This window comes from Pseudophryne corroboree, chromosome 11 (genome assembly GCF_028390025.1).
Source record: "Pseudophryne corroboree isolate aPseCor3 chromosome 11, aPseCor3.hap2, whole genome shotgun sequence".
Taxonomy (NCBI): domain Eukaryota; kingdom Metazoa; phylum Chordata; class Amphibia; order Anura; family Myobatrachidae; genus Pseudophryne; species Pseudophryne corroboree.
The window spans coordinates 184,577,453-184,594,092 of NC_086454.1; the positions used below are offsets into that span (position 1 = coordinate 184,577,453).

At 30.2% G+C, this 16,640-nt stretch overlaps 9 non-coding genes across 9 annotated transcripts; all 9 read right to left on the reverse strand.

Annotated features, from left to right (window-relative positions):
• Nucleotides 1–262: 262 nt before the first annotated feature.
• Nucleotides 263–335, reverse strand: TRNAV-UAC (transfer RNA valine (anticodon UAC)). Its single transcript has one exon. It is a non-coding gene; the product is annotated as a tRNA-Val (tRNA).
• Nucleotides 336–2,260: 1,925 nt separating this feature from the next.
• On the reverse strand, nt 2,261–2,333 carry TRNAV-UAC (transfer RNA valine (anticodon UAC)). Its single transcript has one exon. It is a non-coding gene; the product is annotated as a tRNA-Val (tRNA).
• Nucleotides 2,334–4,257: 1,924 nt separating this feature from the next.
• Nucleotides 4,258–4,330, reverse strand: TRNAV-UAC (transfer RNA valine (anticodon UAC)). The gene has a single exon. It is a non-coding gene; the product is annotated as a tRNA-Val (tRNA).
• Nucleotides 4,331–6,254: 1,924 nt separating this feature from the next.
• Nucleotides 6,255–6,327, reverse strand: TRNAV-UAC (transfer RNA valine (anticodon UAC)). Its single transcript has one exon. It is a non-coding gene; the product is annotated as a tRNA-Val (tRNA).
• A 1,925-nt stretch (nt 6,328–8,252) lies between these two features.
• On the reverse strand, nt 8,253–8,325 carry TRNAV-UAC (transfer RNA valine (anticodon UAC)). The gene has a single exon. It is a non-coding gene; the product is annotated as a tRNA-Val (tRNA).
• A 1,923-nt stretch (nt 8,326–10,248) lies between these two features.
• Nucleotides 10,249–10,321, reverse strand: TRNAV-UAC (transfer RNA valine (anticodon UAC)). Its single transcript has one exon. It is a non-coding gene; the product is annotated as a tRNA-Val (tRNA).
• A 1,924-nt stretch (nt 10,322–12,245) lies between these two features.
• TRNAV-UAC (transfer RNA valine (anticodon UAC)) lies at nt 12,246–12,318 on the reverse strand. Its single transcript has one exon. It is a non-coding gene; the product is annotated as a tRNA-Val (tRNA).
• A 1,924-nt stretch (nt 12,319–14,242) lies between these two features.
• On the reverse strand, nt 14,243–14,315 carry TRNAV-UAC (transfer RNA valine (anticodon UAC)). Its single transcript has one exon. It is a non-coding gene; the product is annotated as a tRNA-Val (tRNA).
• Nucleotides 14,316–16,237: 1,922 nt separating this feature from the next.
• Nucleotides 16,238–16,310, reverse strand: TRNAV-UAC (transfer RNA valine (anticodon UAC)). The gene has a single exon. It is a non-coding gene; the product is annotated as a tRNA-Val (tRNA).
• Nucleotides 16,311–16,640: the final 330 nt, after the last annotated feature.

The window sequence follows — 16,640 nt, forward strand, 5'->3', positions numbered from 1 at the left end:
GATACATTGCTACCAATTTCTTATAAAACAAGAAGACTATTTGAATCTGCTCCAGATTTTTAATCAGTTGTTTGCTGTAATAAGTTATTTTATAATTAAAAGCTAATAGATATTAAAAATAACATTTATTTCCATATTTAGAGAAGAAATTGAATTTTGTAAGTGAACAAATGACATGTTTCACATTGAGCAGTAGCAGGTCAGATGTTATAAGAATGATAGTGAAGAAAATTTTCATAAATCATAAATTAGTGCAAAAATATGGTTCCACTGGGGATTGAACCCAGGACCTTCTGCGTGTAAAGCAGAGGTGATAACCACTACACTATGAAACCAATATGCAACACAATAACAAACTGTTCAATTTTTTGGTTGTCCTGACAGTTGTAGTGATTTTTGGTTAAACTGTTCCGGATTATCGGTGAAACGTCAAAGTGATTGTTCTTTCATTATATATAATTTTAAAAAAACAGAGCACCATATTTTTGGCAAATTGACCCAATACTTAATAGTGGTACACCTAGCTAAAGAAAGTTATAGCCTGGTTGACCAACCTTGCATAATTAAACATTTAATATTAATCTTTATTAAAAAGCAATGACTGCAATGATAAATAAATGTGTATATCCATTTTAAAGTAAGCATTTTGCAAAGTTTTTTAAGTGATTATTTTTAATTTGAAGAAAACAAATATACAAAATTCTTTATTTCTAACATCTTGACCAATTATTATCTACTGTAAGTACTCTTATCAAGATCACAGTTTACTGGATTTTTTAATAAATATGGGTTCACTTGGGATGGAACTCAGGACTTTCTCCGTGTAAAGCAGATATGCTAACCACTATGCTATGAAACCACAACATAAACAGTTCTCACACTAGAAGATATTTATGGTCATCTTGACAATCAAATGCCCCAAAATCTGAGGTACACACTAAGTGATTTTGTTTAAAAATCCAATTATATGTCGCACAATACTGAATTTTCATATGTCCGCAATTAAGCAGCATGACTTAGTCATGAAAAAATACAGAAAATATGGTCAGTTTATCGAGAACCTCCAAGTACCACATAGTGCACTAATATAGTAGGCTGAGATTTTTTTTATCTTGGCTGACCGATTCAATAACCGAAGGAGTGTGTTTGTGACCATCAGTTCTCTGGTTTATCGTAAATACACCAAATGGTCATTTAAAAACACTACCCAGTAAAACAGGATGAGCAACCAATTTTTTGCAATTGACTTTAATAATTGTATAGTGGGTACATAGATAAAGACAGTTGTAACATGGTTGACCAAACTTGCATTACCCAACATTTAAAATACAAATTTAGCAAAGAGCAATGTGTGCAATGTTGAATAAACCTGCATATTCCCATTTTAAATAAAGAATTTTTGAAGCTTTTCAAGTGAATATTTATAATTTGAAAAACTATATACACAAAAATCATTATTTCTAACATTTTGACCAATTATCATCTGCAGGTGTCACACTTATCAAAATCACTTTTCAGTGATTTTTCTTGCCATGTTACCATAAAGTGCCTGTATTACAAATACTACATATAAATAAATGCCCTTTCACAACATAACTTAAGCATAATACTCGAAAAAGACTTTAGTAATAATCAATATATTATCTATCCAGAAGTCAAATCTATCAGCATTTTTGCTAAACTTGCACATAGTAATTATTGAAATATTTATTTACATTTAAAGTAAATAATCTGGAAGTGAATATTAGCTACATCAAAACATGATTGCAGTTTATCATGCATTAATCATGCAATACCAAACCTTGGCAGCATTATCAAGTTGCTAGTGAAGTCATGTGAACAGTGAAGTCCTGGAAAGAATAGCTGTGCTTTGGTGAACTGGTGATGGAAATGTTGGTTTAAGTGATTTATTTAACTGTACTCAGTTAAGATGATTTATGGAAAAAGGTAGTTAGATATGATACTACAATTTATTTGTTTACTATAAATGAAATATATGATACATTGCTACCAATTTCTTATAAAGCAAGAAGATTATTTGAATCTGCTCCAGATTTTTAATCAGTTGTTTGCTGTAATAAGTTATTTTATAATTAAAAGCTAATAGATATTAAAAATAACATTTATTTCCATATTTAGAGAAGAAATTGAATTTTGTAAGTGAACAAATGACATGTTTCACATTGAGCAGTAGCAGGTCAGATGTTATAAGAATGATAGTGAAGAAAATTTTCATAAATCATAAATTAGTGCAAAAATATGGTTCCACTGGGGATTGAACCCAGGACCTTCTGCGTGTAAAGCAGAGGTGATAACCACTACACTATGAAACCAATATGCAATACAATAACAAACTGTTCAATTTTTTGGTTGTCCTGACAGTCGTAGTGATTTTTGGTAAACTGTTCCGGATTATCGGTGAAACGTCAAAGTGATTGTTCTTTCATTATATATAATTTAAAAAAAACAGAGCACCATATTTTTGGCAAATTGACCCAATACTTAATAGTGGTAAACCTAGCTAAAGAAAGTTATTGCCTGGTTGACCAACCTTGCATAATTAAACATTTAATATTAATCTTTATTAAAAAGCAATGATTGCAATGATAAATAAATGTGTATATCCATTTTAAAGTAAGCATTTTGCAAAGTTTTTTAAGTGATTATTTTTAATTTGAAGAAAACAAATATACAAAATTCTTTATTTCTAACATCTTGACCAATTATTATCTACTGTAAGTACTCTTATCAAGATCACAGTTTACTGGATTTTTTAATAAATATAGGTTCACTTGGGATTGAACTCAGGACTTTCTCCGTGTAAAGCAGATATGCTAACCACTATGCTATGAAACCACAACATAAACTGTTCTCACACTAGAAGATATTTATGGTCATCTTGACAATCAAATGCCCCAAAATCTGAGGTACACACTAAGTGATTTTGTTTAAAAATCCAATTATATGTCGCACAATACTGAATTTTCATATGTCCGCAATTAAGCAGCATGACTTAGTCATGAAAAAATACAGAAAATATGGTCAGTTTATCGAGAACCTCCAAGTACCACATAGTGCACTAATATAGTAGGCTGAGATTTTTTTTATCTTGGCTGACCGATTCAATAACCGAAGGAGTGTGTTTGTGACCATCAGTTCTCTGGTTTATCGTAAATACACCAAATGGTCATTTAAAAACACTACCCAGTAAAACAGGATGAGCAACCAATTTTTTGCAATTGACTTTAATAATTGTATAGTGGGTACATAGATAAAGACAGTTGTAACATGGTTGACCAAACTTGCATTACCCAACATTTAAAATACAAATTTAGCAAAGAGCAATGTGTGCAATGTTGAATAAACCTGCATATTCCCATTTTGAATAAAGAATTTTTGAAGCTTTTCAAGTGAATATTTATAATTTGAAAAACTATATACACAAAAATCATTATTTCTAACATTTTGACCAATTATCATCTGCAGGTGTCACACTTATCAAAATCACTTTTCAGTGATTTTTCTTGCCATGTTACCATAAAGTGCCTGTATTACAAATACTACATATAAATAAATGCCCTTTCACAACATAACTTAAGCATAATACTCGAAAAAGACTTTAGTAATAATCAATATATTATCTATCCAGAAGTCAAATCTATCAGCATTTTTGCTAAACTTGCACATAGTAATTATTGAAATATTTATTTACATTTAAAGTAAATAATCTGGAAGTGAATATTAGCTACATCAAAACATGATTGCAGTTTATCATGCATTAATCATGCAATACCAAACCTTGGCAGCATTATCAAGTTGCTAGTGAAGTCATGTGAACAGTGAAGTCCTGGAAAGAATAGCTGTGCTTTGGTGAACTGGTGATGGAAATGTTGGTTTAAGTGATTTATTTAACTGTACTCAGTTAAGATGATTTATGGAAAAAGGTAGTTAGATATGATACTACAATTTATTTGTTTACTATAAATGAAATATATGATACATTGCTACCAATTTCTTATAAAGCAAGAAGATTATTTGAATCTGCTCCAGATTTTTAATCAGTTGTTTGCTGTAATAAGTTATTTTATAATTAAAAGCTAATAGATATTAAAAATAACATTTATTTCCATATTTAGAGAAGAAATTGAATTTTGTAAGTGAACAAATGACATGTTTCACATTGAGCAGTAGCAGGTCAGATGTTATAAGAATAATAGTGAAGAAAATTTTCATAAATCATAAATTAGTGCAAAAATATGGTTCCACTGGGGATTGAACCCAGGACCTTCTGCGTGTAAAGCAGAGGTGATAACCACTACACTATGAAACCAATATGCAATACAATAACAAACTGTTCAATTTTTTGGTTGTCCTGACAGTCGTAGTGATTTTTGGTAAACTGTTCCGGATTATCGGTGAAACGTCAAAGTGATTGTTCTTTCATTATATATAATTTAAAAAAAACAGAGCACCATATTTTTGGCAAATTGACCCAATACTTAATAGTGGTAAACCTAGCTAAAGAAAGTTATTGCCTGGTTGACCAACCTTGCATAATTAAACATTTAATATTAATCTTTATTAAAAAGCAATGATTGCAATGATAAATAAATGTGTATATCCATTTTAAAGTAAGCATTTTGCAAAGTTTTTTAAGTGATTATTTTTAATTTGAAGAAAACAAATATACAAAATTCTTTATTTCTAACATCTTGACCAATTATTATCTACTGTAAGTACTCTTATCAAGATCACAGTTTACTGGATTTTTTAATAAATATGGGTTCACTTGGGATTGAACTCAGGACTTTCTCCGTGTAAAGCAGATATGCTAACCACTATGCTATGAAACCACAACATAAACTGTTCTCACACTAGAAGATATTTATGGTCATCTTGACAATCAAATGCCCCAAAATCTGAGGTACACACTAAGTGATTTTGTTTAAAAATCCAATTATATGTCGCACAATACTGAATTTTCATATGTCCGCAATTAAGCAGCATGACTTAGTCATGAAAAAATACAGAAAATATGGTCAGTTTATCGAGAACCTCCAAGTACCACATAGTGCACTAATATAGTAGGCTGAGATTTTTTTTATCTTGGCTGACCGATTCAATAACCGAAGGAGTGTGTTTGTGACCATCAGTTCTCTGGTTTATCGTTAATACACCAAATGGTCATTTAAAAACACTACCCAGTAAAACAGGATGAGCAACCAATTTTTTGCAATTGACTTTAATACTTGTATAGTGGGTACAGAGATAAAGACAGTTGTAACATGGTTGACCAAACTTGCATTACCCAACATTTAAAATACAAATTTAGCAAAGAGCAATGTGTGCAATGTTGAATAAACCTGCATATTCCCATTTTGAATAAAGAATTTTTGAAGCTTTTCAAGTGAATATTTATAATTTGAAAAACTATATACACAAAAATCATTATTTCTAACATTTTGACCAATTATCATCTGCAGGTGTCACACTTATCAAAATCACTTTTCAGTGATTTTTCTTGCCATGTTACCATAAAGTGCCTGTATTACAAATACTACATATAAATAAATGCCCTTTCACAACATAACTTAAGCATAATACTCGAAAAAGACTTTAGTAATAATCAATATATTATCTATCCAGAAGTCAAATCTATCAGCATTTTTGCTAAACTTGCACATAGTAATTATGGAAATATTTATTTACATTTAAAGTAAATAATCTGGAAGTGAATATTAGCTACATCAAAACATGATTGCAGTTTATCATGCATTAATCATGCAATACCAAACCTTGGCAGCATTATCAAGTTGCTAGTGAAGTCATGTGAACAGTGAAGTCCTGGAAAGAATAGCTGTGCTTTGGTGAACTGGTGATGGAAATGTTGGTTTAAGTGATTTATTTAACTGTACTCAGTTAAGATGATTTATGGAAAAAGGTAGTTAGATATGATACTACAATTTATTTGTTTACTATAAATGAAATATATGATACATTGCTACCAATTTCTTATAAAACAAGAAGACTATTTGAATCTGCTCCAGATTTTTAATCAGTTGTTTGCTGTAATAAGTTATTTTATAATTAAAAGCTAATAGATATTAAAAATAACATTTATTTCCATATTTAGAGAAGAAATTGAATTTTGTAAGTGAACAAATGACATGTTTCACATTGAGCAGTAGCAGGTCAGATGTTATAAGAATGATAGTGAAGAAAATTTTCATAAATCATAAATTAGTGCAAAAATATGGTTCCACTGGGGATTGAACCCAGGACCTTCTGCGTGTAAAGCAGAGGTGATAACCACTACACTATGAAACCAATATGCAACACAATAACAAACTGTTCAATTTTTTGGTTGTCCTGACAGTTGTAGTGATTTTTGGTTAAACTGTTCCGGATTATCGGTGAAACGTCAAAGTGATTGTTCTTTCATTATATATAATTTTAAAAAAACAGAGCACCATATTTTTGGCAAATTGACCCAATACTTAATAGTGGTACACCTAGCTAAAGAAAGTTATAGCCTGGTTGACCAACCTTGCATAATTAAACATTTAATATTAATCTTTATTAAAAAGCAATGACTGCAATGATAAATAAATGTGTATATCCATTTTAAAGTAAGCATTTTGCAAAGTTTTTTAAGTGATTATTTTTAATTTGAAGAAAACAAATATACAAAATTCTTTATTTCTAACATCTTGACCAATTATTATCTACTGTAAGTACTCTTATCAAGATCACAGTTTACTGGATTTTTTAATAAATATGGGTTCACTTGGGATGGAACTCAGGACTTTCTCCGTGTAAAGCAGATATGCTAACCACTATGCTATGAAACCACAACATAAACAGTTCTCACACTAGAAGATATTTATGGTCATCTTGACAATCAAATGCCCCAAAATCTGAGGTACACACTAAGTGATTTTGTTTAAAAATCCAATTATATGTCGCACAATACTGAATTTTCATATGTCCGCAATTAAGCAGCATGACTTAGTCATGAAAAAATACAGAAAATATGGTCAGTTTATCGAGAACCTCCAAGTACCACATAGTGCACTAATATAGTAGGCTGAGATTTTTTTTATCTTGGCTGACCGATTCAATAACCGAAGGAGTGTGTTTGTGACCATCAGTTCTCTGGTTTATCGTAAATACACCAAATGGTCATTTAAAAACACTACCCAGTAAAACAGGATGAGCAACCAATTTTTTGCAATTGACTTTAATAATTGTATAGTGGGTACATAGATAAAGACAGTTGTAACATGGTTGACCAAACTTGCATTACCCAACATTTAAAATACAAATTTAGCAAAGAGCAATGTGTGCAATGTTGAATAAACCTGCATATTCCCATTTTAAATAAAGAATTTTTGAAGCTTTTCAAGTGAATATTTATAATTTGAAAAACTATATACACAAAAATCATTATTTCTAACATTTTGACCAATTATCATCTGCAGGTGTCACACTTATCAAAATCACTTTTCAGTGATTTTTCTTGCCATGTTACCATAAAGTGCCTGTATTACAAATACTACATATAAATAAATGCCCTTTCACAACATAACTTAAGCATAATACTCGAAAAAGACTTTAGTAATAATCAATATATTATCTATCCAGAAGTCAAATCTATCAGCATTTTTGCTAAACTTGCACATAGTAATTATTGAAATATTTATTTACATTTAAAGTAAATAATCTGGAAGTGAATATTAGCTACATCAAAACATGATTGCAGTTTATCATGCATTAATCATGCAATACCAAACCTTGGCAGCATTATCAAGTTGCTAGTGAAGTCATGTGAACAGTGAAGTCCTGGAAAGAATAGCTGTGCTTTGGTGAACTGGTGATGGAAATGTTGGTTTAAGTGATTTATTTAACTGTACTCAGTTAAGATGATTTATGGAAAAAGGTAGTTAGATATGATACTACAATTTATTTGTTTACTATAAATGAAATATATGATACATTGCTACCAATTTCTTATAAAGCAAGAAGATTATTTGAATCTGCTCCAGATTTTTAATCAGTTGTTTGCTGTAATAAGTTATTTTATAATTAAAAGCTAATAGATATTAAAAATAACATTTATTTCCATATTTAGAGAAGAAATTGAATTTTGTAAGTGAATAAATGACATGTTTCACATTGAGCAGTAGCAGGTCAGATGTTATAAGAATGATAGTGAAGAAAATTTTCATAAATCATAAATTAGTGCAAAAATATGGTTCCACTGGGGATTGAACCCAGGACCTTCTGCGTGTAAAGCAGAGGTGATAACCACTACACTATGAAACCAATATGCAATACAATAACAAACTGTTCAATTTTTTGGTTGTCCTGACAGTCGTAGTGATTTTTGGTAAACTGTTCCGGATTATCGGTGAAACGTCAAAGTGATTGTTCTTTCATTATATATAATTTAAAAAAAACAGAGCACCATATTTTTGGCAAATTGACCCAATACTTAATAGTGGTAAACCTAGCTAAAGAAAGTTATTGCCTGGTTGACCAACCTTGCATAATTAAACATTTAATATTAATCTTTATTAAAAAGCAATGATTGCAATGATAAATAAATGTGTATATCCATTTTAAAGTAAGCATTTTGCAAAGTTTTTTAAGTGATTATTTTTAATTTGAAGAAAACAAATATACAAAATTCTTTATTTCTAACATCTTGACCAATTATTATCTACTGTAAGTACTCTTATCAAGATCACAGTTTACTGGATTTTTTAATAAATATGGGTTCACTTGGGATTGAACTCAGGACTTTCTCCGTGTAAAGCAGATATGCTAACCACTATGCTATGAAACCACAAGATAAACTGTTCTCACACTAGAAGATATTTATGGTCATCTTGACAATCAAATGCCCCAAAATCTGAGGTACACACTAGTGATTTTGTTTAAAAATCCAATTATATGTCGCACAATACTGAATTTTCATATGTCCGCAATTAAGCAGCATGACTTAATCATGAAAAAATACAGAAAATATGGTCAGTTTATCGAGAACCTCCAAGTACCACATAGTGCACTAATATAGTAGGCTGAGATTTTTTTTATCTTGGCTGACCGATTCAATAACCGAAGGAGTGTGTTTGTGACCATCAGTTCTCTGGTTTATCGTAAATACACCAAATGGTCATTTAAAAACACTACCCAGTAAAACAGGATGAGCAACCAATTTTTTGCAATTGACTTTAATAATTGTATAGTGGGTACATAGATAAAGACAGTTGTAACATGGTTGACCAAACTTGCATTACCCAACATTTAAAATACAAATTTAGCAAAGAGCAATGTGTGCAATGTTGAATAAACCTGCATATTCCCATTTTGAATAAAGAATTTTTGAAGCTTTTCAAGTGAATATTTATAATTTGAAAAACTATATACACAAAAATCATTATTTCTAACATTTTGACCAATTATCATCTGCAGGTGTCACACTTATCAAAATCACTTTTCAGTGATTTTTCTTGCCATGTTACCATAAAGTGCCTGTATTACAAATACTACATATAAATAAATGCCCTTTCACAACATAACTTAAGCATAATACTCGAAAAAGACTTTAGTAATAATCAATATATTATCTATCCAGAAGTCAAATCTATCAGCATTTTTGCTAAACTTGCACATAGTAATTATTGAAATATTTATTTACATTTAAAGTAAATAATCTGGAAGTGAATATTAGCTACATCAAAACATGATTGCAGTTTATCATGCATTAATCATGCAATACCAAACCTTGGCAGCATTATCAAGTTGCTAGTGAAGTCATGTGAACAGTGAAGTCCTGGAAAGAATAGCTGTGCTTTGGTGAACTGGTGATGGAAATGTTGGTTTAAGTGATTTATTTAACTGTACTCAGTTAAGATGATTTATGGAAAAAGGTAGTTAGATATGATACTACAATTTATTTGTTTACTATAAATGAAATATATGATACATTGCTACCAATTTCTTATAAAGCAAGAAGATTATTTGAATCTGCTCCAGATTTTTAATCAGTTGTTTGCTGTAATAAGTTATTTTATAATTAAAAGCTAATAGATATTAAAAATAACATTTATTTCCATATTTAGAGAAGAAATTGAATTTTGTAAGTGAATAAATGACATGTTTCACATTGAGCAGTAGCAGGTCAGATGTTATAAGAATGATAGTGAAGAAAATTTTCATAAATCATAAATTAGTGCAAAAATATGGTTCCACTGGGGATTGAACCCAGGACCTTCTGCGTGTAAAGCAGAGGTGATAACCACTACACTATGAAACCAATATGCAATACAATAACAAACTGTTCAATTTTTTGGTTGTCCTGACAGTCGTAGTGATTTTTGGTAAACTGTTCCGGATTATCGGTGAAACGTCAAAGTGATTGTTCTTTCATTATATATAATTTAAAAAAAACAGAGCACCATATTTTTGGCAAATTGACCCAGTACTTAATAGTGGTAAACCTAGCTAAAGAAAGTTATTGCCTGGTTGACCAACCTTGCATAATTAAACATTTAATATTAATCTTTATTAAAAAGCAATGATTGCAATGATAAATAAATGTGTATATCCATTTTAAAGTAAGCATTTTGCAAAGTTTTTTAAGTGATTATTTTTAATTTGAAGAAAACAAATATACAAAATTCTTTATTTCTAACATCTTGACCAATTATTATCTACTGTAAGTACTCTTATCAAGATCACAGTTTACTGGATTTTTTAATAAATATGGGTTCACTTGGGATTGAACTCAGGACTTTCTCCGTGTAAAGCAGATATGCTAACCACTATGCTATGAAACCACAACATAAACTGTTCTCACACTAGAAGATATTTATGGTCATCTTGACAATCAAATGCCCCAAAATCTGAGGTACACACTAAGTGATTTTGTTTAAAAATCCAATTATATGTCGCACAATACTGAATTTTCATATGTCCGCAATTAAGCAGCATGACTTAGTCATGAAAAAATACAGAAAATATGGTCAGTTTATCGAGAACCTCCAAGTACCACATAGTGCACTAATATAGTAGGCTGAGATTTTTTTTATCTTGGCTGACCGATTCAATAACCGAAGGAGTGTGTTTGTGACCATCAGTTCTCTGGTTTATCGTAAATACACCAAATGGTCATTTAAAAACACTACCCAGTAAAACAGGATGAGCAACCAATTTTTTGCAATTGACTTTAATAATTGTATAGTGGGTACATAGATAAAGACAGTTGTAACATGGTTGACCAAACTTGCATTACCCAACATTTAAAATACAAATTTAGCAAAGAGCAATGTGTGCAATGTTGAATAAACCTGCATATTCCCATTTTGAATAAAGAATTTTTGAAGCTTTTCAAGTGAATATTTATAATTTGAAAAACTATATACACAAAAATCATTATTTCTAACATTTTGACCAATTATCATCTGCAGGTGTCACACTTATCAAAATCACTTTTCAGTGATTTTTCTTGCCATGTTACTATAAAGTGCCTGTATTACAAATACTACATATAAATAAATGCCCTTTCACAACATAACTTAAGCATAATAATCGAAAAAGACTTTAGTAATAATCAATATATTATCTATCCAGAAGTCAAATCTATCAGCATTTTTGCTAAACTTGCACATAGTAATTATTGAAATATTTATTTACATTTAAAGTAAATAATCTGGAAGTGAATATTAGCTACATCAAAACATGATTGCAGTTTATCATGCATTAATCATGCAATACCAAACCTTGGCAGCATTATCAAGTTGCTAGTGAAGTCATGTGAACAGTGAAGTCCTGGAAAGAATAGCTGTGCTTTGGTGAACTGGTGATGGAAATGTTGGTTTAAGTGATTTATTTAACTGTACTCAGTTAAGATGATTTATGGAAAAAGGTAGTTAGATATGATACTACAATTTATTTGTTTACTATAAATGAAATATATGATACATTGCTACCAATTTCTTATAAAGCAAGAAGATTATTTGAATCTGCTCCAGATTTTTAATCAGTTGTTTGCTGTAATAAGTTATTTTATAATTAAAAGCTAATAGATATTAAAAATAACATTTATTTCCATATTTAGAGAAGAAATTGAATTTTGTAAGTGAACAAATGACATGTTTCACATTGAGCAGTAGCAGGTCAGATGTTATAAGAATGATAGTGAAGAAAATTTTCATAAATCATAAATTAGTGCAAAAATATGGTTCCACTGGGGATTGAACCCAGGACCTTCTGCGTGTAAAGCAGAGGTGATAACCACTACACTATGAAACCAATATGCAATACAATAACAAACTGTTCAATTTTTTGGTTGTCCTGACAGTCGTAGTGATTTTTGGTAAACTGTTCCGGATTATCGGTGAAACGTCAAAGTGATTGTTCTTTCATTATATATAATTTAAAAAAAACAGAGCACCATATTTTTGGCAAATTGACCCAATACTTAATAGTGGTAAACCTAGCTAAAGAAAGTTATTGCCTGGTTGACCAACCTTGCATAATTAAACATTTAATATTAATCTTTATTAAAAAGCAATGACTGCAATGATAAATAAATGTGTATATCCATTTTAAAGTAAGCATTTTGCAAAGTTTTTTAAGTGATTATTTTTAATTTGAAGAAAACAAATATACAAAATTCTTTATTTCTAACATCTTGACCAATTATTATCTACTGTAAGTACTCTTATCAAGATCACAGTTTACTGGATTTTTTAATAAATATGGGTTCACTTGGGATTGAACTCAGGACTTTCTCCGTGTAAAGCAGATATGCTAACCACTATGCTATGAAACCACAACATAAACTGTTCTCACACTAGAAGATATTTATGGTCATCTTGACAATCAAATGCCCCAAAATCTGAGGTACACACTAAGTGATTTTGTTTAAAAATCCAATTATATGTCGCACAATACTGAATTTTCATATGTCCGCAATTAAGCAGCATGACTTAGTCATGAAAAAATACAGAAAATATGGTCAGTTTATCGAGAACCTCCAAGTACCACATAGTGCACTAATATAGTAGGCTGAGATTTTTTTTATCTTGGCTGACCGATTCAATAACCGAAGGAGTGTGTTTGTGACCATCAGTTCTCTGGTTTATCGTAAATACACCAAATGGTCATTTAAAAACACTACCCAGTAAAACAGGATGAGCAACCAATTTTTTGCAATTGACTTTAATAATTGTATAGTGGGTACATAGATAAAGATAGTTGTAACATGGTTGACCAAACTTGCATTACCCAACATTTAAAATACAAATTTAGCAAAGAGCAATGTGTGCAATGTTGAATAAACCTGCATATTCCCATTTTAAATAAAGAATTTTTGAAGCTTTTCAAGTGAATATTTATAATTTGAAAAACTATATACACAAAAATCATTATTTCTAACATTTTGACCAATTATCATCTGCAGGTGTCACACTAATCAAAATCACTTTTCAGTGATTTTTCTTGCCATGTTACCATAAAGTGCCTGTATTACAAATACTACATATAAATAAATGCCCTTTCACAACATAACTTAAGCATAATACTTGAAAAAGACTTTAGTAATAATCAATATACTATCTATCCAGAAGTCAAATCTATCAGCATTTTTGCTAAACTTGCACATAGTAATTATGGAAATATTTATTTACATTTAAAGTAAATAATCTGGAAGTGAATATTAGCTACATCAAAACATGATTGCAGTTTATCATGCATTAATCATGCAATACCAAACCTTGGCAGCATTATCAAGTTGCTAGTGAAGTCATGTGAACAGTGAAGTCCTGGAAAGAATAGCTGTGCTTTGGTGAACTGGTGATGGAAATGTTGGTTTAAGTGATTTATTTAACTGTACTCAGTTAAGATGATTTATGGAAAAAAGTAGTTAGATATGATACTACAATTTATTTGTTTACTATAAATGAAATATATGATACATTGCTACCAATTTCTTATAAAACAAGAAGATTATTTGAATCTGCTCCAGATTTTTAATCAGTTGTTTGCTGTAATAAGTTATTTTATAATTAAAAGCTAATAGATATTAAAAATAACATTTATTTCCATATTTAGAGAAGAAATTGAATTTTGTAAGTGAACAAATGACATGTTTCACATTGAGCAGTAGCAGGTCAGATGTTATAAGAATGATAGTGAAGAAAATTTTCATAAATCATAAATTAGTGCAAAAAAATGGTTCCACTGGGGATTGAACCCAGGACCTTCTGTGTGTAAAGCAGATGTGATAACCACTACACTATGAAACCAATATGCAATACATAACAAACTGTTCAATTTTTTTGTTGTCCTGACAGTCGTAGTGATTTTTGTAAACTGTTCCGGATTATCGGTGAAACGTCAAAGTGATTGTTCTTTCATTATATATAATTTTAAAAAAACAGAGCACCATATTTTTGGCAAATTGACCCAATACTTAATAGTGGTAAACCTAGCTAAAGAAAGTTATTGCCTGGTTGACCAACCTTGCATCATTAAACATTTAATATTAATCTTTATTAAAAAGCAATGACTGCAATGATAAATAAATGTGTATATCCATTTTAAAGTAAGCATTTTGCAAAGTTTTTTAAGTGATTATTTTTAATTTGAAGAAAACAAATATACAAAATTCTTTATTTCTAACATCTTGACCAATTATTATCTACTGTAAGTACTCTTATCAAGATCACAGTTTACTGGATTTTTTAATAAATATGGGTTCACTTGGGATTGAACTCAGGACTTTCTCCGTGTAAAGCAGATATGCTAACCACTATGCTATGAAACCACAACATCAACTGTTCTCACACTAGAAGATATTTATGGTCATCTTGACAATCAAATGCCCCAAAATCTGAGGTACACACTAAGTGATTTTGTTTAAAAATCCAATTATATGTCGCACAACACTGAATTTTCATATGTCCGCAATTAAGCAGCATGACTTAGTCATGAAAAAATACAGAAAATATGGTCAGTTTATCGAGAACCTCCAAGTACCACATAGTGCACTAATATAGTAGGCTGAGATTTTTTTTATCTTGGCTGACCGATTCAATAACCGAAGGAGTGTGTTTGTGACCATCAGTTCTCTGGTTTATAGGAAATACACCAAATGGTCATTTAAAAACACTACTCAGTAAAACAGGATGAGCAACCAATTTTTTGCAATTGACTTTAATAATTGTATAGTGGGTACATAGATAAAGACAGTTGTAACATGGTTGACCAAACTTGCATTACCCAACATTTAAAATAAAAATTTAGCAAAGAGCAATGTGTGCAATGTTGAATAAACCTGCATATTCCCATTTTAAATAAAGAATTTTTGAAGCTTTTCAAGTGAATATTTATAATTTGAAAAACTATATACACAAAAATCATTATTTCTAACATTTTGACCAATTATCATCTGCAGGTGTCACACTTATCAAAATCACTTTTCAGTGATTTTTCTTGCCATGTTACCATAAAGTGCCTGTATTACAAATACTACATATAAATAAATGCCCTTTCACAACATAACTTAAGCATAATACTCGAAAAAGACTTTAGTAAAAATCAATATACTATCTATCCAGAAGTCAAATCTATCAGCATTTTTGCTAAACTTGCACATAGTAATTATGGAAATATTTATTTACATTTAAAGTAAATAATCTGGAAGTGAATATTAGCTACATCAAAACATGATTGCAGTTTATCATGCATTAATCATGCAATACCAAACCTTGGCAGCATTATCAAGTTGCTAGTGAAGTCATGTGAACAGTGAAGTCCTGGAAAGAATAGCTGTGCTTTGGTGAACTGGTGATGGAAATGTTGGTTTAAGTGATTTATTTAACTGTACTCAGTTAAGATGATTTATGGAAAAAGGTAGTTAGATATGATACTACAATTTATTTGTTTACTATAAATGAAATATATGATACATTGCTACCAATTTCTTATAAAACAAGAAGACTATTTGAATCTGCTCCAGATTTTTAATCAGTTGTTTGCTGTAATAAGTTATTTTATAATTAAAAGCTAATAGATATTAAAAATAACATTTATTTCCATATTTAGAGAAGAAATTGAATTTTGTAAGTGAACAAATGACATGTTTCACATTGAGCAGTAGCAGGTCAGATGTTATAAGAATGATAGTGAAGAAAATTTTCATAAATCATAAATTAGTGCAAAAATATGGTTCCACTGGGGATTGAACCCAGGACCTTCTGCGTGTAAAGCAGAGGTGATAACCACTACACTATGAAACCAATATGCAATACAATAACAAACTGTTCAATTTTTTGGTTGTCCTGACAGTCGTAGTGATTTTTGGTAAACTGTTCCGGATTATCGGTGAAACGTCAAAGTGATTGTTCTTTCATTATATATAATTTTAAAAAAACAGAGCACCATATTTTTGGCAAATTGACCCAATACTTAATAGTGGTACACCTAGCTAAAGAAAGTTATAGCCTGGTTGACCAACCTTGCATAATTAAACATTTAATATTAATCTTTATTAAAAAGCAATGACAGCAATGATAAATAAATGTGTATATCCATTTTAAAGTAAGCATTTTGCAAAGTTTTTTAAGTGA